We start from the raw sequence: 24,678 nt of genomic DNA, 5'->3' as shown, positions 1-24,678 counted from the left end.
CAACCCTCTGCAATGCAGGAATGCTAAAAATACAGTGGTACCTCGGGTTACATACGCTTCAGGTTACATACGTTTTAGGTTACAGACTCCGCTAACCCAGAAATAGTGCTTCAGGTTAAGAACTTTGCTTCAGGATGAGAACAGAAATCGTGCTCTGGCAGCGCGGCGGCAGCAGGAGGCCCCATTAGCTAAAGTGGTGCTTCAGGTTAAGAACAGTTTCAGGTTAAGAACGGACATCCGGAACGAATTAAGTACTTAATCCGAGGTACCACTGTAATAGCTGGGGAGGACAGAGCAAAATAGAAAGGGGTCTCCCCGCCACCACCACGTTCCCTTGTAATTTGAGCACTTGCTATTAACTTTTTAAACTTGTCCATTAGCCAAGTAAAAGCAGTGTATCAGTTTATTTCGTTGAGGGGCATTTGCTAATGTTCTAAAAGCATCTTCGCCAACCTGGAGCCTGCCAAATATTTTGGACTGAAACTCCCATCATCAGCCCCAGTCACCAAAACTTAAACCTGTCTTCTAAATTACTGCTTATGGTAGCAGCCATTTTAAGAAATATAACTTTGGCACCATTTTTCTGCAAAAAATGGTGTGGGCATATGCTTTGCAGCTACATAGGGAACATGGGAAGCTGTGTCATACCAGATCGGACTGTGTGATGCAGTGATGCCTACAGAACACCTTTCCCCAGCCTGGTGCCCTTCCCCACAGCTGTCTTGAGACCCAAACATGGGGGGGGGGGGAGCGGCACCAGGTTCATGAATGCTGTGTTCTAAAACATTATTTTGCAATTATTATGAACCGAAGACACAAAATAGAGGGGACGAAGCATATAGGGGACGAAGTAGTAGCACTCAGGATGGTACCATGTTTACCTATGGAAATGGGGTAACCTGCAACAGGTCTGTATGACTATTAAATGGTATCCTATTGTTACTCTCCCAACAGTAAAATCTCACTGTTGGTACCAGGAGAGAGTGAAATTTAAGTTGGAAGGCACAATTTTCAACTCTCTTTTAAAAAAAATATACATAGCTACAGGAATAGAGTACTTAATCAGCTGTTACAATGCACAGTAATTCAGGGTTTTAGCAACAGCCCCAGAGTCAAGGGTTTTGTTGCAGGCTACTGAATGGGAAGGTCTAGTTGCCCGATCCCCTTACAATTCAATCCCAGTCCGTAGAGAACAAGAGTGGGAAAGGGTTATTCCCCTGTTGTCTTGCTTGTGAACATCTGGTTGGTTGCTGTGGAAAACACAGTGCTGGGGACAATATAGGCCTTTGTCCTGATTCAGCAGAACTCTTGTTAAGTCTATAAAATTTAGCCAACGTTAAGGCTGATAGGAAATGTCAGTAGCTGGAACCTGTGAAAAGAGTGTAGGCTTCAGAAAAGACCAAGTTAATCAAATTATTTCTAAATTAAAAAGGGGGAAGACTGGGGGTATCAGAAAGGAAACACAAATTAGTTTTTCTAGTTGCACATTTCCTAAACCTACTCCTTACGTATACTGTAATCTCAATCAATCTGAAAATTTCTGGGTGTGTAACATGCAGTTGCCCCTTGCTTGCACGTTATGCTGCAGTAAATTTGTTAGTAGTGTTATGTTACAAGCCTTTTTGGTAGCTAAAGCCTGGGAAGAAACCCATACTTGAGCTATTTTATTTATTAAACTAATATATTTCTTTGTCTGGGTGGGGGATGAGATGATAGTTGTCTCCCTGACAGTTTACTTCACAAGGCATGAGTAAACAGATTGCCAATTTCATTTTGAAAGGAAGAGAGAGAGATGAAAGGATCAGAGATAAAAGCGCTGCTTTGTTATTATAAAAACCAACTGTCTGAAGTCATAGTGTTCATACTCCTACAGAGTGAAGAAATCTAGGGGCAGAACACAAAAGAATGGAGTGTTATTTTGATGAAAGCTAAAAGGTATAGCATTTTAAATATGAAAGGCAGTGAAAGTAGGTTTGTGCCCTGTAAAGTGCAGAGAAAGTGAGAGAGGGAGAATTTCAGAAGAAATGTCTCATGTGAAACACTGCCTCCTACTTGCTTACTGAAAGTGTATCATCCCATCCCTGCTTATAGGGTGGCACTGTGGTCTAAACCACTGAGCCTCTTGGGCTTGCTGACTGGAAGACTGGCGGTTCGAATCTGCATGAGCTCCCATTGCTCTGTCCCAGTTCCTGCCAACCTAGCAGTTCAAATGCACACCTGTGCAAGTAGATAAATAGGTACCGCTGTGGCAAGAAGGTAAACCACATTTCCGTGTGCTCTGGCTTCCGTCACGGTGTCCCGTTGCACCAGAAGTGGTTTAGTCATGCTAGCCACATGATGTGGAAAGCTGTCTGCAGACAAACAGCGGCTCCCTTGGCCTGAAAGTGAGATGAGCGCTGCAACCCCATAGTCGCTTTTGACTGGACCTAATTGTCCACAGGTCCTTTACCTTTTTTAAGGTTCTCTTTAACAATACCACTCCTGCATAACTATATGCCTGGACTCTAGCTACAATACTTGACCCTAGAATTATATGACTTTCTGTACTTGTTCCTGGTGAAGGAATTGAGGAGCCCATGTCTAACCCTGCAGTCCTATCACTATAATATCCAGTTGCTTGGGAGTAAGCCCCACTGAACTCAGTTGGACCTACCTACTTCTGCGTAGGCACGTACTGGAACACTCAGTTTACACTTTTGATGTAGCAGCCATGCTTTGCCACCTGTAAGTTCATCTCCATGCCACATTGTGAACCGTTAGCAGTTAGACTGATGGGCCAGGACTTTTCGACCAGGGTTCAAATCCCCAAACCGCCATGAAGCATGCTGATCAGTCACTGTGTCTCAGCCTAAACTACCTCACAGATATGTGATGGTAAAATGTGGTAGAAGACTGCTGCATTCTGAATCCTATTGTTCTAGGACTAATCAGACTGCTGCAATTTGGATCCTATTGTTCTAGGACCAATCAGACTGCTGCAGTTTGGATCCTATTCAACTCAGTACATAACACATATATACCCCTCTGAGCTCCTTCGAGGAAAAGTGGGATAGAAATGTGATTTTAAAAAATAAATAGATAAAATAAAATATTTATGGAGCATCAAGATCTTCCATGCCAGGTTTCTGTGCCCCATCATGTGGTCACCATGTAAGTTTCTTCATTTCTAGAAATGTGCTTTAACTGAGTACAGGGTCCCATCCCTGTTCTGTGCTTGTGGGACTAGCAGAGTTCAGAGTTTGAATGTATGGTTTATTATACACTGCTGCATGCAGAGGTTTGACACTCTTCCTCATCTCTTACAGATATGCAAAGCACTCTCTCTCTCTCTCTCTCTCTCTCTCTCTCTCTCTCTCTCTCTCTCTGTGTGTGTGTGTGTGTGTGTTATACTTGCATGGAAAAGATACTGAGGTGCAAATGGCTATGAAATGAATCCATGACTGAAAAGGGAATGAATTGGGACACCCAGGGAGAAAAAACTTTGTTCATCTCCATACTACAGTGTGAGGTTTAAATGTGTCTAATATGAAAATGGGATGCGGGTGGCGCTGTGGGTTAACCACAGAGCCTAGGACTTGCCAATCAGAAGGTCGGCGGTTCAAATCCCCGCAACTGGGTGAGCTCCCATTGCTCGGTCCCCGCTCCTGCCAACCTAGCAGTTCGAAAGCACGTCAAAGTGCAAGTAGATAAATAGGTACCGCTCCAGCGGGAAGGAAAACAGCATTTCTGTGCGCTGGTCTGGTTCACCAGAAGCGGCTTAGTCATGCTGGCCACATGACCCGGAAGCTGTACACCGGCTCCCTTGGCCACTAAAGCGAGATGAGCGTCGCAACCCCAGAGTTGTCTGCGACTGGACCTAATGGTCAGGGGTCCCTTTACCTTTAATATGAAAATAAGGGAGGTTGCCATGGGGTTGAATCGAGACTCTGTTAGACCCAATCTGCACTATACAGTGGTACCTTGGAAGTCAAATGGAACCCATTCCAGAAGTCAGTTTGACTTCCAAAACATTTGGAAACCAAGGTGTGGCTTCTGATTGGCTGCAGCAGTTTCCTGCACTCAGTTGGAATCCACGGAATCTGCATTGGATATTCGGGTTCCAAAGAACATTCGCAAACTGAAACACTTCCTGGTTTGCGGCATTCTGGAGCCAAAACATTTAACTCGCAAGGCATTCAGGATCCAAGGTACAACTGTACATTTAAAACACTATGATACCACTTTAAACAGCCATGCCTCCTCACCCCGCAAAGAATCCTGGGAACTGTAGTTTGTTAAGGGTGCTGAGAGTTGTTAGGAAAACCTCCCCCCCCCATTCCCCTCACAGAACTGCAGTTCTCAGAATGGCTTAACAAACCAGTTCCCTGGGAAGAGTGATTTAAAAAACAATCCCTTTCTCCAGGGAACTAGGGGAATTGTAGCCCTGTGAAGGAAAACAGGGGGTCTCCTAACAACAACTCTAAGCGCCTTAAACAAGATGCTATTCCCAATATGCTTTGACTGAAAACCATGACTGTTTACAATGGTATCATAGTGCCTTAAATGTGTAGTGCAAATGAGGCCATCATTGAGCTGAGGTCCCACTGATGTCAAGCTAGTCATTACTAAAGCCACACTGATTTCTGTAAGAACAAAGCTCAGCGAACTTAGGCTACATGCACTTACCTAGGAGTAAGCCTCACTGAATTCAGTGGTGCTTTCTTTTGAGTAAACACGCATATGATTGCATGTGGTGGAGCTTAGTCCCTAGCAAGTTGGTTTTGTGGGTGAGGGAGTGTCAGGTTTTAGTGGAACATTGTTTCATTATAATATTTTAAATGGTTCCAGCGTATTTTGTGATAAGGGTTTTGTTGTTTTTAAAGTGTTTAGAATTGTAGCCTTACTTGCAACCACTATATTCTGTTGATTTTAGGGAACTATATAGGTTAGGCGGGAATTTCTTAAAAAAATTATTTTGATCTCTGAATGGTAGGGAATGTGGCACAGTTTGAAAAAGAAGAAGAAGATAGCATTCTGCATGGGGGGGAAGCAAGTATGTCTCTGTATGAAATATAAGTTGTAGGTGTGCATGTAGCAACCAGAGAGAGAGAGGGGGGGGGGAATATCTGTGAATAGCTCATGTGCCATCACAGAGATCACCCCCCCCACACACACTTCAGTAGTATTGCCTTGTGGGCAAGAGTTGTGTGATGTCTCTGGGGGGTAAAGCACAACATTTATACACATGTTGGAAACACAGAGGTTGAGGACAGATTTTTAGATGGAGAGGATGGGACAAAAAGCACAGAGGGACGACCCCCCCCCCAAGAAACTACTGTGGTACCTTGGGTTACATACGCTTCAGGTTACAGACTCCGCTAACCCAGAAATAGTACCTCAGGTTAAGAATTTTGCTTCAGGATGAGAACAGAAATCGCTCGGTGGTGGCACAGTGGCAGCAGGAGGCCCCATTAGCTAAAGTGGTGCTTTAGGTTAAGAACAGTTTCAGGTTAAGAATGGACCTCTGGAACGAATTAAGTTCTTAACCCAAGGTACCACTGTACCGGGGGGCGGGGGAGGCAGAGGAGAAAGAGAGAGTCATCATTTACCTTACTCAAATTCCAAACAGCTTCACTAACTATTATTGTACAGGGCTTCAGCAGCTACACCGACTCTCAGACTGTACTGTACCTTTCAGATTTTAAAAGGTTACAACACTGTGCGAGAACAAAGGAGAAAGACAGGTGAGGCACAATGCTGTCATAGAGCGAAGTCATGCTGAAGCATCACAAAGATTTGAAGGTGCTTGGCATTTCACATAACCAGATCACACTTGGTGTTAGATCTTCCTCACCTGGTGTGTCGTTTGTCTCTGTTGGGGTGTTCTACAGCAGAGGTGGTTAACCTGCAGCCCTCCAGAAGCTGTTTGATTCCAACTCCCATTAGCTCCAGCCAGCAGGGGCAGGGGGAACTGTACTCCTTCAATGTTTGGAAGGCAATACAAATATTTGACTGGTTACTTGACTAAGTATTGCCTGAGTTGGAACATACCTTTTCTCATAGTAACTTCATTTGCTGTATCATTCCAGCTCACCGGTAGAGAGCAGCAGATGTTCATTATTCTAGCCAGAACTATTTCCAAGAGCTGCGCTTGAAATGAACTGAAACTGACAGAAGCCATGTTCCTGTAGCTTCCCGTCTTGATTTTTTTTTTAATGTTTCAGTAGTAAAAAAATGTGCTCGACACTGGGCAGTGTCTTAAAAGCTACTTGCCATTCTGGTTCTTCCCTCCCCCCCCCCCTTTTTAAAACCTATCTTCAAACACTCCAAAAATCTCACCTTTCTATACCCCATTTCCACCTACAGTATTCTTGACAGCTACACTGTGTGTGTGTGTGTGTGTGTGTGAGTGAAGTATGTGTGTAAAAAAAAAACAACAAACTGGAAAATGCAGGCATTAAACACACATTGAAGAAAACAACAAACAAGAACAGAAATCCAGAATATTCAGGGGTGCAAAAATGTCCGTTTATTGAAAAGTTCCCCCACCACTCTTTCAAAATCACCCCACCCCAAAGCAGCTTCTTTCCTGATAGAAAGGTCCATCATAGTTTCCTCCATGTAATTATTCCTGCAGAACAGCTTCATGGTGTGTCTAGTTAAGTAAGAGCATGCAAAGAGATGTTCTTAGTGCCAGGGATGGCTATTCCTGCTGTTGACATGCCTCCGGCCAGGAGTGAAAATGCTCAAGTACAGAGCAGTTTTGTATGTTTATTTCTCTGCCAGCTACATCCTGTTGTTGTTGTTGATTCACCTGCCACAATATAGGCAGGAAGCATTGTGCTCAGGCCTGGAAGAATCAGGGAAGAATTTGTGTTTTCTCACCTTATAGTGTGAAGAAATTGAATAGGAACAGGGTCCTCCCCCCTCTCACAATGCTAAAACCGTGGGCAATTTGGGACTGACAATAGGCAGCATTTACCCACCTAGCTATAAACTATGGAATTCACTGCCACAATATGTGGCTATGGCCACCAACTTGGGTGGTTCTAGAGTATTTCATGGAGGATAAGCTATCGATGGCCTCTAGTCACAAGAGCTGTATGCTCTTTCTGGGATCCAACACGTTCCTGGAATACCAGCTGTCAGGGAGCAACAGTAGGAGAAGGGAGTTCTTCTCATGTCCTGCCTGTGGGATTACCATAGACATCTGGTTGACCGCTGTGGAAAACAGGATCCTGGCAGGGCTGTTCTTCAGTTCCTCACGGTAACAATGGCCTCAGAATACTTGGATTTAGATCAGGAGTGACAGGTACCTGAGGAAGAAGGTGAAGAAGAAGAGGGAGGTGACCTAATGGAGCAGAGCCTGGTGGATGGGGCCCCCTGCCACTTCCAGACACATCTGGCTGTGCTGTAGAAGCAAGAGTCCTTGAGGCAACTTCTTCCCTGCCCATGGAAGCGAGGGCGCTGTCAGAAACCATGGGGGCCTCTCTTCCATCAGAGGACATGGGCATTCTGGGGCGCAGCTTGATATGCTGCTGTTGTCTCCCAGGGAGAGGTGGCACATCAAAAGAAAAGAGGAGGTACATTCCCCACCTTCAGGCCAGGAGACAGATGGTTGTGAGTATTTCTGCATCTTCTGCTTAAAAGCTTGGCTAGTAGGCAGGGAAACTTATTGGAACAACTATGCAGCTCCTGTGCGGACCTTCTTGTTATTGATCGTGGACTTCTGATCTTTGGCCCTTGTCCTAGACTGAACTTACACATGTTAACCCTTTGCCTTGTAAGAGCCCCTGATCTGTATTCAACTCTTTTCATGCCGCTGAGTCTGTACTGTTAATCTGCTTTAATAAAGTACCTCACACTTACAAGAAGGTGCACCTACTGTCATGTTTTAGGCGGGAACCAGAACACTAATTGTCCACACCTTCCGTGTCCTAGGTATCACTTCCTCAGCAAGGGAACTTCGGAAGGTATTCAGCTAGTGTTTGCAGTTCTTGCCACCACTGCCGGGTCCTGTCTTATCCTTGTGATCCACTCCTAATGGGATCTGCCTCCCTTGCCGCTGCACAGGGAGGTGCTGACAGAGTCAATATGAGGAGGAGCCGTCAAACCAGGGAAATATCCACAGGGACCAGCAGCGATGGAACAGCAGAGGCTCAGATAACATGCTGGGTTGCAAAGACTCCTGCATGACTTCCAACAGTGCTCAAAAGAACCCTTCCCTCCCCAGTTTTCCACTGTGGCCTCTTGCCAACACTAGGCAGATTACACTTAATGCCAACCCCAGGGCCTACCAGGCCAAACAAGAGCATCACAGCCTTCTCCCTGGGTAGGAGCTGTCTTGCTTTCTGGATGCAGACCACACCTCCTTTCTAAGATGCCGCATTTCTTTACATGGGAAAGGTGCAATTAGCCGCCGTACATATCCAAGTGTGTCTGCTTTGCCTTGTTTAACAGAGGAGAGGCCTTAATTAAAGACCCCCTGATGTTAGAAAGCCACATTAATTATTCATCCGAAAACATTTACATAGAGTCCCCCATTTCCCTTCTTCAATAAATTATCAGCTTCACGTCTCCATAATTTATCAAAACGACTAAAAATACATTGTCTCGGCCCCCGTCACCTCCCTCCTTGCTCCAGCGTTGTGTCTTCAACATGTGATGGGTTTGTTTTCTTAATGGAAAGGTTCCCTGCTGCTCACAGGGAGTGGGTGAAAGGGGAGAGGGAAGGATGGAGGAAAGGAAGATGGAAGGAGCTTCCACTGAACCAGCTGACAAGGGTGGTGGCTCTTCTTCCTTGGCCCATTAATCTGGCACCAAGATGGCGCTCCACGGTGGTCAGTGGCCATGCTGGGTGGTTTTGATGTAGAGGAAGAAGCAATAAAATGAGAAAGGGGGCAAATGAGAAGTCAAGTGTGTTTTGTGAAAGCCATAGTGCAGCCTTTGCCAATCTGATGCCCTCCAGATTTTCGTCTGGGTGGGTGGCGGTATTGTGCAAGAATGCCAAATCAGCTTAAAATGTAAAACCTCAATTAGAAACCTGGAAATAGCAACAGTCTGGAAAAAGGTTTGGCACAAGGAACACAAAGCAGAGATTGAGGAGGAGTAGAGATGGGCAAATCTTCCAGTTCAGGTTTCATCGATTTCTCATTTTTCCATTCTTAAGTTTACTTCTCCAAATCGCAACATAATTTTGTGATTTTTTTAAAGTTGCCATGAAAATTAACCATCATTTTTAATGCAAATGTCTTGAAATATACAGTGGTACCTCTGGTTACAAACTTAATTCATTCCAGAGGTCCGTTCTTAACCTGAAACTGTTCTTAAACTGAGGTACCACTTTAGCTAATGGGGCCTCCTGCTGCTGTCGCGCCGCCGGTGCACACTTTCTGTTCTCATCCTGGGGCAAAGTTCTTAACCCGAAGTACTACTTCCGGGTTAGCAGAGTCTGTAACCCAAAGTGTTTGTAACCCGAGGTAGCTCTGTATATATGTAAACATTTTTTTGCAGAGCAATCTTCCCTGACGTAATGCATCTTTGTATACACTATTTTCACTAATGTGTGCATTTATATGCACACTTTAACCCAGCACAGTCATACCTTGGTTGCCAAACATCTTAGTACTCAGATGTTTTGGCTCCTGAACACCACAAACCCAGAAGTAAGTATTCTGGTTTGCGAACGTTTTTTGGAAGCCGAATAGCCGTTTTGATTGTCAGCATTGTTTCTAGGGCCAATCAGCCAATCAGAAGCCACGCCTTGGTTTCCAAACGTTTTGGAAGTCGAATGGACTTCTGGAATGGATTCCGTTTGACAACCAAGGTACAGCTGTATGTGCATTTTGGCTAGCTAGAGTTTCATCTTAAGAAAGCATGGGGAAAATGGTTTCTGGGACTCATTGCCACAGGATGCAGCTGAGGCCAAAAATTTACTGTGATTTAAGGACACGCATGAGACCTCTCTATGAATAATGACAACTAGAGTTTTAATGCTACCAAATGTTGAAAAGGATATAAAAACAGATGCTTCAGGACTAAATCCAATCTCTAACTACTAGAGATTAAGATCTGACTCCTTGTAAGAGCAATTTATTCCCCATCTGCTGGCTGTAGGGAGCTTGCAGGAGATCTTCTAAAGCATCTGGTACTGGTCACTCTCAGACATAACCGTGGCCTGAACAGACATAGTTTCTGGAGAATTCATCATTAAGTTCCTAAAATAACCCCAGGTTATTTTATAATGTATCTAGAAGATGGCAGGAGCAATGGGAAGAAAGCAGAATAGATGCATAGGTACATTTTTTTAATCGATTGTGACACTTCTTATAGTACAGCTTTTCCTTTATGAGTTTGTCTGCTATGCAATTGATTTCTATCCCTTCCTTATAGAAGCAGATGATTGGAGTGGGGTGGGGAAATAAAACACAACATGGGAAGTTGCTTACATGGGATGACCACTGTGATAAATATAATTTAGAACTGGACGAGATGGTGTCTTGGTCGTATCCAGAAGCGCTGTTGTGCTGTGTTAGCAGCTTCACACACTGCTGATTGGATTCAGGGCAGAACTTTTATATTAATCTTTCTTTCTGTTTCATTTAAACTTATATAATTAGAGGAGGTTTGTGTCAATTAGAGGAGATTTATGTTTACAGTAATAGGACCAGAGTTATGGAAACCTGAGGACCATTGTGCCTATGCAGGCAGGTATTTGTTTACCTGTTCAGACAGCCAATTTTTAAAAATTGCTTTTGAGATACAAATTTTCCAAGCTTACACAAAACAACAGGTTGATTTTATTTATTTATTTTTAAAAGACATATGTATTGTACCTGGTCCCAGAGGAGTGTCTGACCCATGGAAGTAGTGGGTGTGGTGACAGACGCCATTCAGCAAAAGGTCACCACACTTGTAAAATCAAACACCTGCCCTTGCCATGCGCTTCAGTATGTCCACAATTGGTAACATAATTTTCTACTGGGTTTTATTCCTCCTTATCACATGTCCGAGGGAGGCAAAAACTCTAGATGGGCCCAGTTTGTCTACAGGAAAATTCCTTCCCGGCTCCAAATACCATTGTTAAACCATAGCACATAAACAGGGGGCACAAGGAAGCAAAGCAGAATTAGTATACAAGTAAAACAGGGTCGCTTTACTTTACTTTTTAAAACCACAGAAAACAGGGAGGCTGGATGGGCTGCTCTTCAGCTGACTGCATTGCTGTGGTCAGGCACAGTCAGCGTTTATTTCCAAGCGGTGGACCAGAGCGGAGGCTTCTCCATCCTGGCCTGCCGCCCAGGCTCCACCCATCAAGCTTCAGGATGGTGGCTGTGGATTAGGTAAATCCAAATTCAAGCAGGGGAGTGCAGTCCACTACTTGGATCAGGAGAAAGTTGTGGGCACCACATGAGGAACACACACACATCAAATGCCTTAAATCCACTTTAAAATGCCGTGCGTACAGTTGTACCTTGGTTGACGAATGCCTTGCGACTGGAACGTTTTGGCTCCCGAACGCCACAAACCCGGAAGGGAACATCCAACACAGCTTCCATGGCTTCTGATTGGCTACAGGAGCTTCCTGCAGCCAATAGGAAGCTGCGCCTTTGTTTCCAAACATTTTGGAACGGACTTCTGGAACAGATTCTGTTTGACCTCTGAGGTACAACCAAGGTATATGGTTGTGGGGATTGGAATGTCACCAGGTCACAAAATAGGGGTGTTTGTTTCCATTTTAGGGGGTGTGATTTGACCTCATAATATGGTTTTAAGTGACGGGGTTATGGTGGGGCTTCTTATCTTTCACCTCCCCCCCCCCAACAGTTTTGAATGCCATGTGCAGATTTTATGCAAATCTATGCACTTTTTGATGTATTTTTGGGGTGATGCATTTCTTCTTTCTTTGGTGATGCAGAAGTCGCTAGCCAAGGAGTTGGACCTAGGGGTGAGGGAGACCTGGATTTAAATCCTCTTCTCATCCATGAGGTTTTCTAGGTGGTCTTTGGTGAATCACAACTTCAGAGGGATGTTTTCAAGATAAAACAGAATAACACCCATGTTTGCCACCTGGAGGACCATGAATGATATGGAATCAATCTGCCATTCTATTCCCTTCCATCTTTCCAAAATGGACCAAACAATTTCCTAAAGCTGGAGTCTGTTTCCTCAGCTCTTAAGAGTTGTCTGTGTTCTTATTGTGACAGGAAATGTATGGAAATGAATAAAAGTCAGACGTGAAATCAATATTTTGAAAATAGGTTTGATGCTTGCTCCTCGACATCATTTGTGGGGAGTGACTCTACCATTAGTATGAGGCACGGAAGCCTTGTCATTAGAAAATGACACTCCAGTTAATTCATCTGTGCTCTAGCTGACAAGGTGGACAAGTTAGCCCAGGGCTCTTCAGACATTGCCATAATCTGCATAATAAACCTCTCAAAGTAAAGAAATCCTCTGAAGTGGACATAAGTAATCACAGGTAGCTTGACTGGCTGAATGTCCTCTTATCCCAAGTCCGGAGGCAGGCAGGTGAAAGAGCAATGGAAGAAGCTGGATCATAGAACCGCACAGTGTGCTTTTTATGAAATTTGAGGGAGAGGCTGCTGGGAAGCTACAAAGTGTTGGGAATTTCATTCCTCCGTGCTGCAGATGTGTGGGATTGTTACATGTCACATGTCTGTGTTTGCATTCCAGCAGTGATTGTGGGAGTCTTGTGAACGGAAGTTCCGTTCTGTGTTGCTTTTGCAGTTCTTGTCTCCCCCCGGCAGAAAGAAGTAGAGGAGCTATGTTTTCTTTGTTCTGTTCTGTTTGATTTTATACACAATAAATTAGGCTTAGATGTCACACCTCAAGGCTCAGCTTCTGTTTGGACTGCTAGTGTTGTGTGCTCATGTTCTTGGATATGGATCACATCAGTGCAACGGGACACAGGAGAATCATCCTGGGTGGAGCTGCATTGGTTGAGAGGTATTGGCCTTGGCGTTTCCCAATACAAAGCTCATGAAAGCTTTTCTCAGCAAGTCAACATATCAGTAATTATTTTCTTTTTTTAAAAAAAAAGATCAGGGAATCAACGTATTCATGGCTAAAAAACTTGGTTTGTTTACTTCAAGGATGGAAAATGGCTGTATTCCTTGAGCTCTCACAGGTCTTTGGTTTCATTCACACTGCAATTTATTCCATTTTCTCAACATTTCCCTAACTTTTAATTTCTGCATCATATGTGAGAGCAAATGTTTAACTACAAAGCTGAAGACTGGCATATCTGTCTGTTTGTCTTACTGCAAATGGGACCTACATTAACACGTTGGAGTGGAGTGTTCCTGCTTAGTGTTCCTGCCAATTAGGCAAATCTTCTTTCAGGGAAACTGTGTGTCATTTCCTCTCCCTGCTGACTTTCTAACTCACCCTCCCTCCTGCAACAGCCAGTCAGCTTTCCTTGACCACTGAGCATGCTCAGTTTTCATTTGGCTGTTTCAGATCCACCCCCCTCCACATTTTTTGTACTTCTGCAAATCTTGGGGTTTTCCTCCATATGTTTGCATGCCAATGTTTTGGCCAAGTGAGGTTCTACACCTCCGGGAACGGGTTTGATATCTGTATACAGGATATACTTTGAGGCGCCGTGATTCTGGAAAGAGAATATAGGACTTAGCTGCCTCCGGCAGCCCACAATTCAAATCCAATCAGCAAAGTCATTTAATCTTCCATCTTTGAGATAGCAATGGCATTGACCTCACTTGCAGAGCTGTGAGGCTGAATGAGGCTGTGATTATGAAACACATTAAAAATGCCAGAGCAACCACAAACAACTTTAAAACACCTGAATCTCAGAATGTTTTTTCCCCCAAAGGGGTCTTGTTGATTTCCCCCACATACCGCTTTCTGCAATGAACAATATTTTGGAAATTATGTGAAATTTCAATAGCTGGCTCACCCAAAGTAGCCATTTTGGACTTCCAAGAGGTACTTTGGCAATCTCTACACAGATTGCATGATAAACACTAAAACTCCAGCTGTTTTACTTCATTGCCAGAACTCTGCTGTTGATGTGGATGCTATGTATACATGAAGCAATCAAACGTGATTTCTTTCCTGGGGAATTATTTCACCACTCATCCCCACTGCTGCCACTTCTCCAGCCCTTTCCCCTCCATGATCTAAGAAAGACTCCCCAGCTTTGGGGTTAGCAGCAGATCACAGCAGATGTATGTTCTTTAGGATTCGACCACCATTTTGTTTAATTAGTCTTGACATGCTGCTGTTGCTGCTATGGGAGAAATGTCAAGAGAAATTAAACCAACTGGTATCACAAAGACTAAGGGGGGGGGGGAGAGAAGCAAATTCAGTGTTTCACTTTCTGCAGTGAAGTTTGTGCCACTAACTCTCGCTGCTGATGGCTTTCAAGGAGAGAAAAGAAGTTGGAAGAGACCTAAATTGATGTGAAGATAAGACTGGATCGTTGTGAACCAGGTTCTTCTAGACCTGACTAATAGATGCAAATGCAGGACAACGCTGTAAGGTTTCAAAGCGTAGTGTGTTTTCAGAACTAACACATTACAATCTAAGGTGGACTCATAGGGTGAGTTTAGTGTGTGAGGATTTTAAGTACAGCAAGATTGTTTGAACTGAACATATGGAGTTTTGTATTGGGATCCATACTTTCAAACTAAGTCATAAAGGATCCAGAGTTAGGGGATAGTGAAATGGCCAAATTTGTGGATTATTGAGGATGTGAAAAAACCAAAGACAGCCAACTGCTTCAATAGAATCTCTCTCACCTGGTTGCATGGACAACAAAATGACAAACGGAGTTCAGTATAAGTGCAAAGTGGCACACATCAGGGCAATAAAACCTTACTAATATGCATGCTGGAAAGACATTCTGGAGTCCTGGTGGATATCTCACTGAAAACTCAGTGTGCGGCAGCTGTGGAAAAATCAAATTCCATCCTAGGGATTATTGGGAAAGGGGATGAAAATAAAACTGCCAGCATCATAATATCCTTATGTGGATCTGTGTTGCTACTGAATTTGAATGACTTTGGTCACTCCATCTCAAAAAGGATACTGCAGAGCTGGAGAAGGTACAAAATTATCAGGATGTGCAGCTCTTTCTGTACAAGGGAAAGCTAAAATCTTGCCCCATTTTAGTTTGGAGAGAAAATGGCTAAGGGTGGGGGGGGGAACATGGCTCAAGTGTTTAAAATGATGCATGGTGTGAATAGCTTTTCCACTCACACAGTTGTAAGAAATCGATCTTTTTGTGTGTGATCACCTACATTTTGTAACTCCTTGCCTATTGGCATCAGGCAGAGGCCTCTGCTGTCCTTTTTTCAGTGCCTGCCTTAAACATTTTGTTTAGGCAAGACTACCCAGGTATGCAGATATTGATATATTTTCATCTCTTTTACTGTAAAATTTAATTATTTTGAAATGTTTTAAATTGTTGTTAACTGAAATGAAACTGACTTCCGGATAGACAGAAGAAAATATTTCTCCCCTACAACTCATGGTTAACTTATGGAATCAGATCCTCAGTGTGTAGTGATGACTGCTAGTGTTGATGGCTATGAAAAGGGATTAGACACATTCATGGGGGGTGGCTGTATCAAGGACTACTAGCAGTATACCACTGAAGACCAGTTCTTTGGGAAGAACAGTGGGGAAAGGGGATGCTGTATTCAAGCTCTGTTGGTTCCTAGAGGCAGCAGGTTCTCCATTGTGATATGAAGGATGCTGGACTTGATGGACCACTGGTCTGATCTAGCAGGGCTTTTATATTCTTAAGCATGGCATCAGTAGATCCTTTCGGCAAGGAAGCTCTTTGTTTCAAGGACGCCAGTGCCACAGAACATAAGGAGAACATACAAGAACTGTATAAGATGCATCAATATTGTTCTTACAGTTAATTTTGAAAACAGCCTTGAATTTTTGCCTTAGCGTATGCCTAATTACTACACATATGGCTTGAACGCCACTGCGGGAGAATTTCTTTCAAATCTGCCATGCAGATAAATGTGCTCATTTCCCAGTAACATCAGGTATTTCAGTTTCAAATTGTTGTCTCATAATATTTCGCTGCTGCTGCTCAGTGCAGAAGCAGATATGCTGAATCAGTCAAGGCTTGGATGTTGGAAATGGGCAGAATATTCTTACAATGTTATTTCAATTTAATTGTGTGATATAAGGGCTATTCATTTTTTTTGTTGGCAGAAGAAGCCCAGCATACTCTGATCAAGTGCAATAAGTGTGTGTGTGGGGGGGGGGAGAAATAGGTGAAGCAGAATGATTCAGGATACTTTCCTCCATTCCCTGAGTTCAAATGCACCATCAATCCTTCCCACCCATCAGTTAAGGGCTTCCACAAAGGCTATTGTGTTTGCACCTAGAGCTCTGTGTTTTCCTATATCCCTGTGATTCTCTAGGTATGTGGGCTTTGCAAGAAGAGAGGCTGTTCAAAATGTTGCCTGCAGACCACTGAAGAACTCTGGAATTTTATCTACTTATTTATCTACTTATTCAAGTGCAACATTGAGGGATTTTTTTAATGTTATTTTTTAAAGAAAAGGTTTCATTCAGGATGTTTTTAAAAAAATCTTTCATTGCTCTGCTTTAAGAAAACAAACAACAAACAAAACCCAGAGCTTTTCAGAACTCTATAGGAAAAATTCTAGATGGCATCACATTATGATGCCTTTGGGAACTTGTATACGAAACAAAAATACGTACCACTTGGCCACCTCTTAATTATTTTAAGGTAAGAAAGAGACAACACCCTTCTCCTTTTCCACACCAAAAACAGGAAACTAATATGGATTTTGGAGTTGGCTGGCTTCATAAAGGTCTTGCCCTATTATGGTTTATGGAGGAAAATGAATCCCTTTTACTTCCTCCACAAAAATACATGGACCTGTTCTACAATATGGCATATGTCATTCATTCTGGAGGGGGTATTGCACCTGAAAATATCATCTGCTTTGGCCAAAAGTGGGGGAAGTCATAGTCATTTTAGATTGACCATTGTAGCAGAACACAAGTAGTTTGGAACCTAAATTACAGAGCAAAGCAGAGAAAGCACAGAACAGTGCAAAAACAGAACATTTTCTCCTTTTTTAGGTGAATCTTGGGGGAGTGCACGCCTCTAAGATTTACATTCCACCTAACTAAAAGAAATGAAGGTTAAAGATTTGGATGCATTTTGATACTGTGGCTCAAGGAACAAAGATAAATTCAAGGTCCAAAAAGGCTTGAGACTCATTGGCAGCAAATCTTTGCAACAGCGATGGTAAACTGTCACTCTCTGAGATGCTTCCCATCTCTGGCTTAGCAAAGAGGCACACGAAGAGGGACCCATTTGAGCCCAATATACTCTAAAGCCATCACAGTCAGGTATGAGTAATAATAATGGGCTGGTAGATACAGGAGTTTTAGAGGAGTATTCCATTAAATCATTGTGCTAGTGGAAGGTAGCACAATTCCAATTAGTGCAACATGCTTTTCCTCCCTCTTCTCCTCCACATGCCCCCTACATCCTCCTCATATCTGTTCTAGAGGGTCAGAAGAACACCCAGAACAGTGTGCAGGGAGAGTAGAGAGAAGATTGGAACCATCTCCTTAGTGCTACATGAAATGCAACCATAGAATTTGGCATGAGGAGGGTTGGGAATTTTAATATTGTAGTTTAGCCCTCAGGCAAGCCCTATCTTTTCAGATTCAGTTTCTTCCTTAAAGAAATGTGAACTGAGTGTTAACAAAAGCTACACACTCAAGGATCACTTCATGAAAATTAATAATTTACACTTCACATGCATTCAGGATCCTGAATGAGTATACATCCAATCTAGATGGCTAAAAAGCAGAAAGTACCAGTGTCGCGTAATGGTTAGAATGTTGGACTATGACCTGGGAGACCAGGGTTTGAATCCCCACCCAGCCATGAAGCTCACTGGGCGACTTTGGGCCAGTCTCCATCTAATAGCCTAACTTGCCTTGCAAGGTTGTTGTGAGGATGAAATGGGGGATAACCATGTACACCACCTTGAGCTCCTTGGAAGGCAAAGGTGGTGTAGAAATGTAATAAATAGATAAAAGATCAGAACTCTTCCCTCATGCATGTATTCGCAATGCAGATGGGTGTGCAGAGGGATATGGAGATGTATCTGTCAGTTTGCATTTCTTAGTGCAGAAAGTATTGATCTGATGTGTAGAGATCTTTCCTCTTCTAAAATAATTCAAGAGGGTTCTGGAAGCTTCTAGAAGCTTCTCTGTGTGAAAGAAAGAAGCAGAAGGTTCATGATGTTTGGGTTATTCCTTCAGAGAAGCTGAGTACAGCTGGTTTAAACTGGTTCTCTTATCTCTTTCTGTCAAGGTCATGCTGACTATAAAAGCAGGGCCAGAAGGAGTCTGGATTTCACTTTCTCTATCTCTTTTCCTTCTGGTGTGGTGTTCGGTATATAAAGGTAAAGGTAAAGGTACCCCTGCCCGTACGGGCCAGTCATGTCCGACTCTAGGGTTGTGCGCTCATCTCACTTAAGAGGCCGGGGGCCAGCGCTGTCCGGAGACACTTCTGGGTCACGTGGCCAGCGTGACAAAGCTGCTCTGGCGAGCCAGCACCAGCGCAGCACACGGAAACGCCGTTTACCTTCCCGCCGGAACAGTACCTATTTATCTACTTGCACTTAGGGGTGCTTTTGAACTGCTAGGTGGGCAGGAGCTGGGACCGAACGACGGGAACTCACCCCGCCGTGGGGATTCGAACCGCCGACCATACGATCGGCAAGTCCTAGGCACTGAGGTTTTACCCACAGCGCCACCCGCGTCCCGTTCTGTATATATTGTTAAGGTTTAGACTTATTGTAAGTTATTGTAAGTTTAAGTTAAGTTGGCTGCAACTGGATTTCTTATGGACAGTGCCAACCCTGAATACATTGGATTTGTGACCATTATGCTCATTTGCCTTCAGCAGCAGTAAAGCATACAAGTGCCTCTGGTCTATTTTTTGGAGAATCCTGCAACGTGTTCAAGTTGTTACTCTGCTAACTATACGTTGGAGTTCTGCTCTGGATCAATATTGAGTAGAATTCCATGACAGTATCGAGTGCTTTTTTTCTGGGGCTGCTCCAGGGTATGCAGTACCAGCTACTTTTCCTCCCCCCCCCATGTGAAAAATGTGGCACTTACCGAAACAACTTCATTCTGAGTACTGCCACCTTTTTTCCTTAAAAAAAGCACTGGGTGTATCCATCTTTATCATTGTGAGTCTAGGACTTGAGAGCAAACGTGATTCCATATGAATTTCTTTGTAACAATAATTAAATAGTGATCTTGTGTATACCTAAATGGTGGAGTATTTAAAGGAACAGAAATCTGAATCTGCATGCAAGAGTGCACAAGGCCAGACAGCTGCTTGTCAGATTGGAGCACAAGCAAGGCTATGTTATGGGTCTTAAGTGTTTGCGACATAGGGGTCAGATGCTAACGCTGTCTGCTGGGATGCAGTGTCGTGCTGCTGACTCACCCTGGAAATCAGATTAAATAGATGCTATTAGTTCCCATGCAGGAAAGTCAAAGCTATTCAACGTCAGAGGGAGGCTGCAGGTAATAATCCTAGTTGAGCTGCTGTCATAAGGCCAGCAGAAGTGGACAGGAGGGGTGGGTGGGCTTGGTGGCCCCTTTTCAAATTCCTGCTCGGCTGGGAAGCTCTCTTGGCATCTTTGCAAGTCTAGCCACCTTGCCTCATGTTGCGAGAACAGATGAATCAGTCATAGTAAGGCTTTTTGTATACCGAAGACTGCTATAGAATGAAATGGCAATGAATGATGGTGTGAGTTTTCTAGAATCATGGAATCAATGTTGACGGGGGTCTTGTAGGTCAGCTAGTCCCAGCCACTGCCCAATGCAAGCAATCTGGAGGTCAGATCATCCCCACCAGAGGGCAGGCAAGCCTCTGGTTGAAGGCCACGGGCTCTCACCATCCCATAAGGGAATCTGTTTTATTCTTGTGAATCTGCTTTGTTTTCAGGTTTAGTAAACACACACACACACACACACACACTATTGTTGTAGGCTGTTTTGGATGGACTGTATATAATAAGTGGCATGTAATCTATTCATTTTTTGAAAAAAAAGAGTGTCTCTAAAAGTTCAACCATAATCTACTCTTTAGTAAACTTAACCCCATAGTATTTCCCTTCTTCTGTCCATTTAATTAATTATTTCTACAATTTATATAGCACTGAATTACAATTATCTCTAAGCTTAAGAAATGCAATAGAGATGAAATCAGTTAAAAATTAACTAGAAAATTAGAAATGATTTTAAATGCCTGTGGGGCGGGGGGGGGGGGAGTTTTCACTAGGGGCCAGCAGTTCAACTGGGTGGGGACTTGCCTGACCTCTGCTGAAAGGAGCTCTTCTTGTGATGAACCAGGTATAGTAAGTTAAGAAGATTGACCAGGGATCAGGTTCTGTGAAGGAAATGGATGGGAGCTACACTGATGATGCATGAAGATGGCTCATTGATAATTTTAGTGGCTGGTAACGTTAGAACAGCAGGTTTTAATAAGTTTAATCAGCAGGTCAGTCACTGAAAGCCCGGGTTGATTAATCATTGCAGACCATTTTAATCAATGCCAACAAATTAAATGGATGGGGCTGCAAGCTAAGGTTGTATTTTTTTTAAGGCAGTCTAGATTCTGGTGTCAAAATAAAAAAATTCCTTCCTGTAGCACCTTAAAGACCAACTAAGTTAGTTCTTGGTATAAGCTTTCGTGTGCATGCACACTTCTTCAGATACCTTCTTCAGATACCTTCTTCAGATACTTCTTCAGGTATCTGAAGAAGTGTGCATGCACACGAAAGCTTATACCAAGAACTAACTTAGTTGGTCTTTAAGGTGCTACAGGAAGGAATTTTTTTATTTTGACTATGGCAGACCAACACGGCTACCTATCTGTAACTAGATTCTGGTGTGCTCATCATAGTCTGCTAAGGCAAAGATAACATTAAAGAGGACACTGTACAGTGACTTTTAAAATAAATCAATAAATTGTAAGTTGTCTCACATTTCCTTTTAAGAACACCCCCAGAGATGAGAAAGTAATCAGTGATGGGAAAGAATCTGAAATGCATGGATTGGGGTTGAGCTTGCATTTCATGGCTCTGGTCCTAGTTCTATTTGAAATCAGACACAGATATCTATGAAGCTGGGTGGAGGTGGTCCTTAATGGATATTTTTGGCCTGTGTTTCTCCACTCTTTGCCATCCGTCCCCACTTTCAACATGCCAGAAGCAAGGGATGGCAGCAGAATACATCATCCCAGGGAGGCAACAGCTCAGGTGAGAGGGTTAGAGATAACACAGGGAGCCACAGCTAATTTGAAGTGGGGAAGGTTCAGCACCATGGACAGTTCTGCAAGTACTGATCCAGTTTCTTGGTATACATTCAGGACCATGGATAACAATCATATGACCAAGGTAGGATACACATTATCCCAGCACTAGTCTACAGTATCTGCGAGGGTTTTTGTTAGGCTAACCAGGAGAGTCCATCCCACTCCCAAATGCTGTATCTGGTTGTCTTAAAGAACCTGCATTTTTCTCTGCAGTTGCTCGCTCCTTCTTGGAGGTGAAGACAGTAGTATGGATGAGCTGGTTGGGAAATGCTCCCTCAGCGTCCTTCAGCACTCTAGAGGAGTCTGAGGACAGTGGTGCGTCCTCATATTTTGTACATAGGGTGCAGAATCCAGGTGATGTGCTCGACTTGGGAATTATCATGGAGCAAGTCTGACTCCTTTGTGCTGCTGCTCCTGGAGAGTTCAGTCACTGGACGTTCTTGTTCAGGGGCTGCAGGTGGTTATAGTAGTGGTGGGGCCTGAAGATCTGACTGCACCCAGGGACACTGGGGCTTATGAGAACTGCATATCCCTTAGTTCCCAATGATGGAATGGAATCTTACAGTGTTGAAAGCCCTCCTTGCCACCAAGGCAAGGCCTGGGGAAGGCCTGGGAACATCACAGAGGATGCTAGAAGTTGCTGCCACAGGCATTATGTGATATATGTATGTTAGTGAGCAGAACTGAGTGAAGTATTATGAGTCACGGGAGTGTGGAGTGTGTGTGTGAACTTAAAAGGGACTAGTTTATTTCTGCTTGCTATTTTGTTGATATTGTTTTATAGATTATGAATTGATTTGTTAATAATTTAATATGACTTTTGCTTTAATTGTGATTTTTAGCTTTTTTCTTTACTTTCTTCTTTGTTAACCATGTTTCATAGATTGTATTGTTTCACCAATGATTTTTTCTATGATTTATGCTATGTTTGTGATGTTCTATTATGTTCTATCATATTATTGCTATTTATTGCTTGTAAGATGCTTTGGGATTCACTCGAATGAAAAGCGGCATAAAAATATTGTCAATCAAACAGAACCAGTCATGCTCCTGATTAGATCACTGGGAATTCAGAATGGGGCCCAGTTTTCAATTGAGTTTATTTTGGACAGGGGTGCAGAACTTGGGCTGGGGGCTAAATGTGGCCCTCCAGGCTTCTCTATCTGGCTCTCAAAACTCTCTCCCCTTTGCTATTTGTGTGCTTTTTAATCAATGGAAAAGTGAGAAACGCGCGCGCGCGCGCGCGCACACACACACACACGTAAAATATCCCATTGGGCTCCTTTGGCTTTCTCTGACCCATCATGTACATGCTTCTCCATCCTGTCACAAAAAACCCCCCACCATTTCAAAGACTTGCTGAAATAATATTGATTTATTGAGTTAACTTAAGTGAGCATTGCCTGCTCATTTCTGGGTTTTAACTTATTTACAGTGTTACTTGCTTGGGGATTCTTAATGAGTAGGATGATAATAGGTTTCGGCAATTATGAGGCCTCTTGGTATCTGTGTTTATGGGTAGGTGGAAGCAGCAATTGGAGACAAACATTTCAAAGCTCAAAATGTTGCTCTCTTGCTTCCTTTTCACCGAGCGTATTGCTGGTAGTCATTATCTTCCGCCACAGAAATAAGCATGTGTATGAACATGGAGCAGTGGTGGGGGACCTCTGGTTCACAGACTTAAATACCCCACAGACTCAAGTAGGCCCAACCAGGCCCTAATTTGGCCCACCAGGCCATTTCCCCCCAGCTATGCCCACTTGCCTCACATATAGGATGGATGGCGGCTAACAGATTGAGGTTGAATCCTGACAAGACAGAAGTACTGTTTTTGGGGGACAGGGAGCGGGTTGGTGTGGGGGATTCCCTGGTCTTGAATGGGGTAACGGTGCCCCTGAAGGACCAGGTGCGCAGCCTGGGAGTCATTTTGGACTCACAGCTGTCCATGGAGGCGCAGGTTAACTCTGTGTCCAGGGCAGCTGTCTACCAGCTCCACCTGGTACGCAGGCTAAGACCCTACCTGCCTGCGAACTGTCTCGCCAGAGTGGTGCATGCTCTAGTTATCTCACGCTTGGACTACTGCAATGTGCTCTACGTGGGGCTACCTTTGAAGGTGACCCGGAAACTGCAATTAATCCAGAATGCGGCAGCTAGACTGGTGACTGGGAGTGGCCGCCGGGACCACATAACACCGGTTCTGAGAGATCTGCATTGGCTCCCAGTACGTTTCCAAGCACGATTCAAAGTGTTGGTGCTGACCTTTAAAGCCCTAAACGGCCCCGGTCCTGTATACCTGAAGGAGCGTCTCCACCCCCATCGTTCAGCCCGGACACTGAGATCCAGCGCCGAGGGCCTTCTGGCGGTTCCCTCATTGCGAGAAGTGAGGCTACAGGGAACCAGACAGAGGGCCTTCTCGGTAGTGGCGCCCGCCCTGTGGAACGCCCTCCCATCAGATGTCAAAGAGATAAATAATTACCTGACATTCAGAAGACATCTTAAGGCAGCCCTGTTCAGGGAAGTTTTTAATATGTAACGCTGTACTGTTTTTAACACTGATTGGGAACCGCCCAGAGTGGCTGGGGAAACTCAGCCAGATGGGCGGAGTATAAATAATAAATTATTATTATTATTATTATTATTATTATTATTATTATTATTATTATTATTAATGGGGAGGTGTGTGGCTATAAAGGAGTGATGGGAAGCCTTGAAGCATGCTCCTAATTGTTCCTTGCACTCAGATCAGATTCACTCTGAAGTTTTTCAATTGCACTTGAAGTCACCGCAGGTAACCTGATGGGGAGTGGCTGCAAACCTGGTTTCAGCAGTGATCTTTCTTTTGAAGCCCAGGTTGAACTCAAGCTATGCTGCAAAGGGAAAATTAGTGAACGGATATTATAGTGGCAACTAGTGATTGACAGGTGGACCTACCTGTCAAAGTGGCTTGAGGTGCATGGGGAAGCTTGGGATCCTGGTTTTCTGTGAACCAGGAAGTAAAGGAGGACCCCACCCCTGGCATAGTTTTCAGGATTGCTCATCCATTGTGATGCCCACCACCAAAGGAATGTGATGACCCAAGCAAGATGGAGACCAATAGGCTCAGAGTTCTGGAGTAGACTGGAAGCAAAGGGAAAGCAAATTCAGGACATTGGACAAAGGTGGAGGTTCAGCACCATGGATAGTAGCCTGCAACTGAGGAAGGAAAGTTGTCTCAGCAGGGTCTTGAAGCAGCTGGTGGAGGTTTGTAGTCTGGGCTAGGAAGTCAAAATGGCTCATTCCCCACCACAGCCAGTTAAACAGGA

At 43.8% G+C, this 24,678-nt stretch overlaps 1 long non-coding RNA gene across 1 annotated transcript; it reads right to left on the bottom strand.

Annotated features, from left to right (window-relative positions):
- Nucleotides 1–6,934: 6,934 nt before the first annotated feature.
- On the bottom strand, nucleotides 6,935–24,414 carry LOC308589153. The gene is made up of 3 exons (XR_014009102.1): nucleotides 24,308–24,414; nucleotides 7,576–7,732; nucleotides 6,935–7,295 (listed from the first exon to the last, which is right to left on the bottom strand). It is a non-coding gene; the product is annotated as an uncharacterized lncRNA (long non-coding RNA).
- Between the last annotated feature and the right edge of the window lie 264 nt (nucleotides 24,415–24,678).

Source organism: Podarcis bocagei, assembly GCF_964188305.1.
Source record: "Podarcis bocagei genome assembly, chromosome: 6".
Classification (NCBI taxonomy): Eukaryota; Metazoa; Chordata; class Lepidosauria; order Squamata; family Lacertidae; genus Podarcis; species Podarcis bocagei.
Note: the sequence above shows the minus strand (reverse complement) of the source record. Positions and strands in the feature narration are given on the sequence as shown.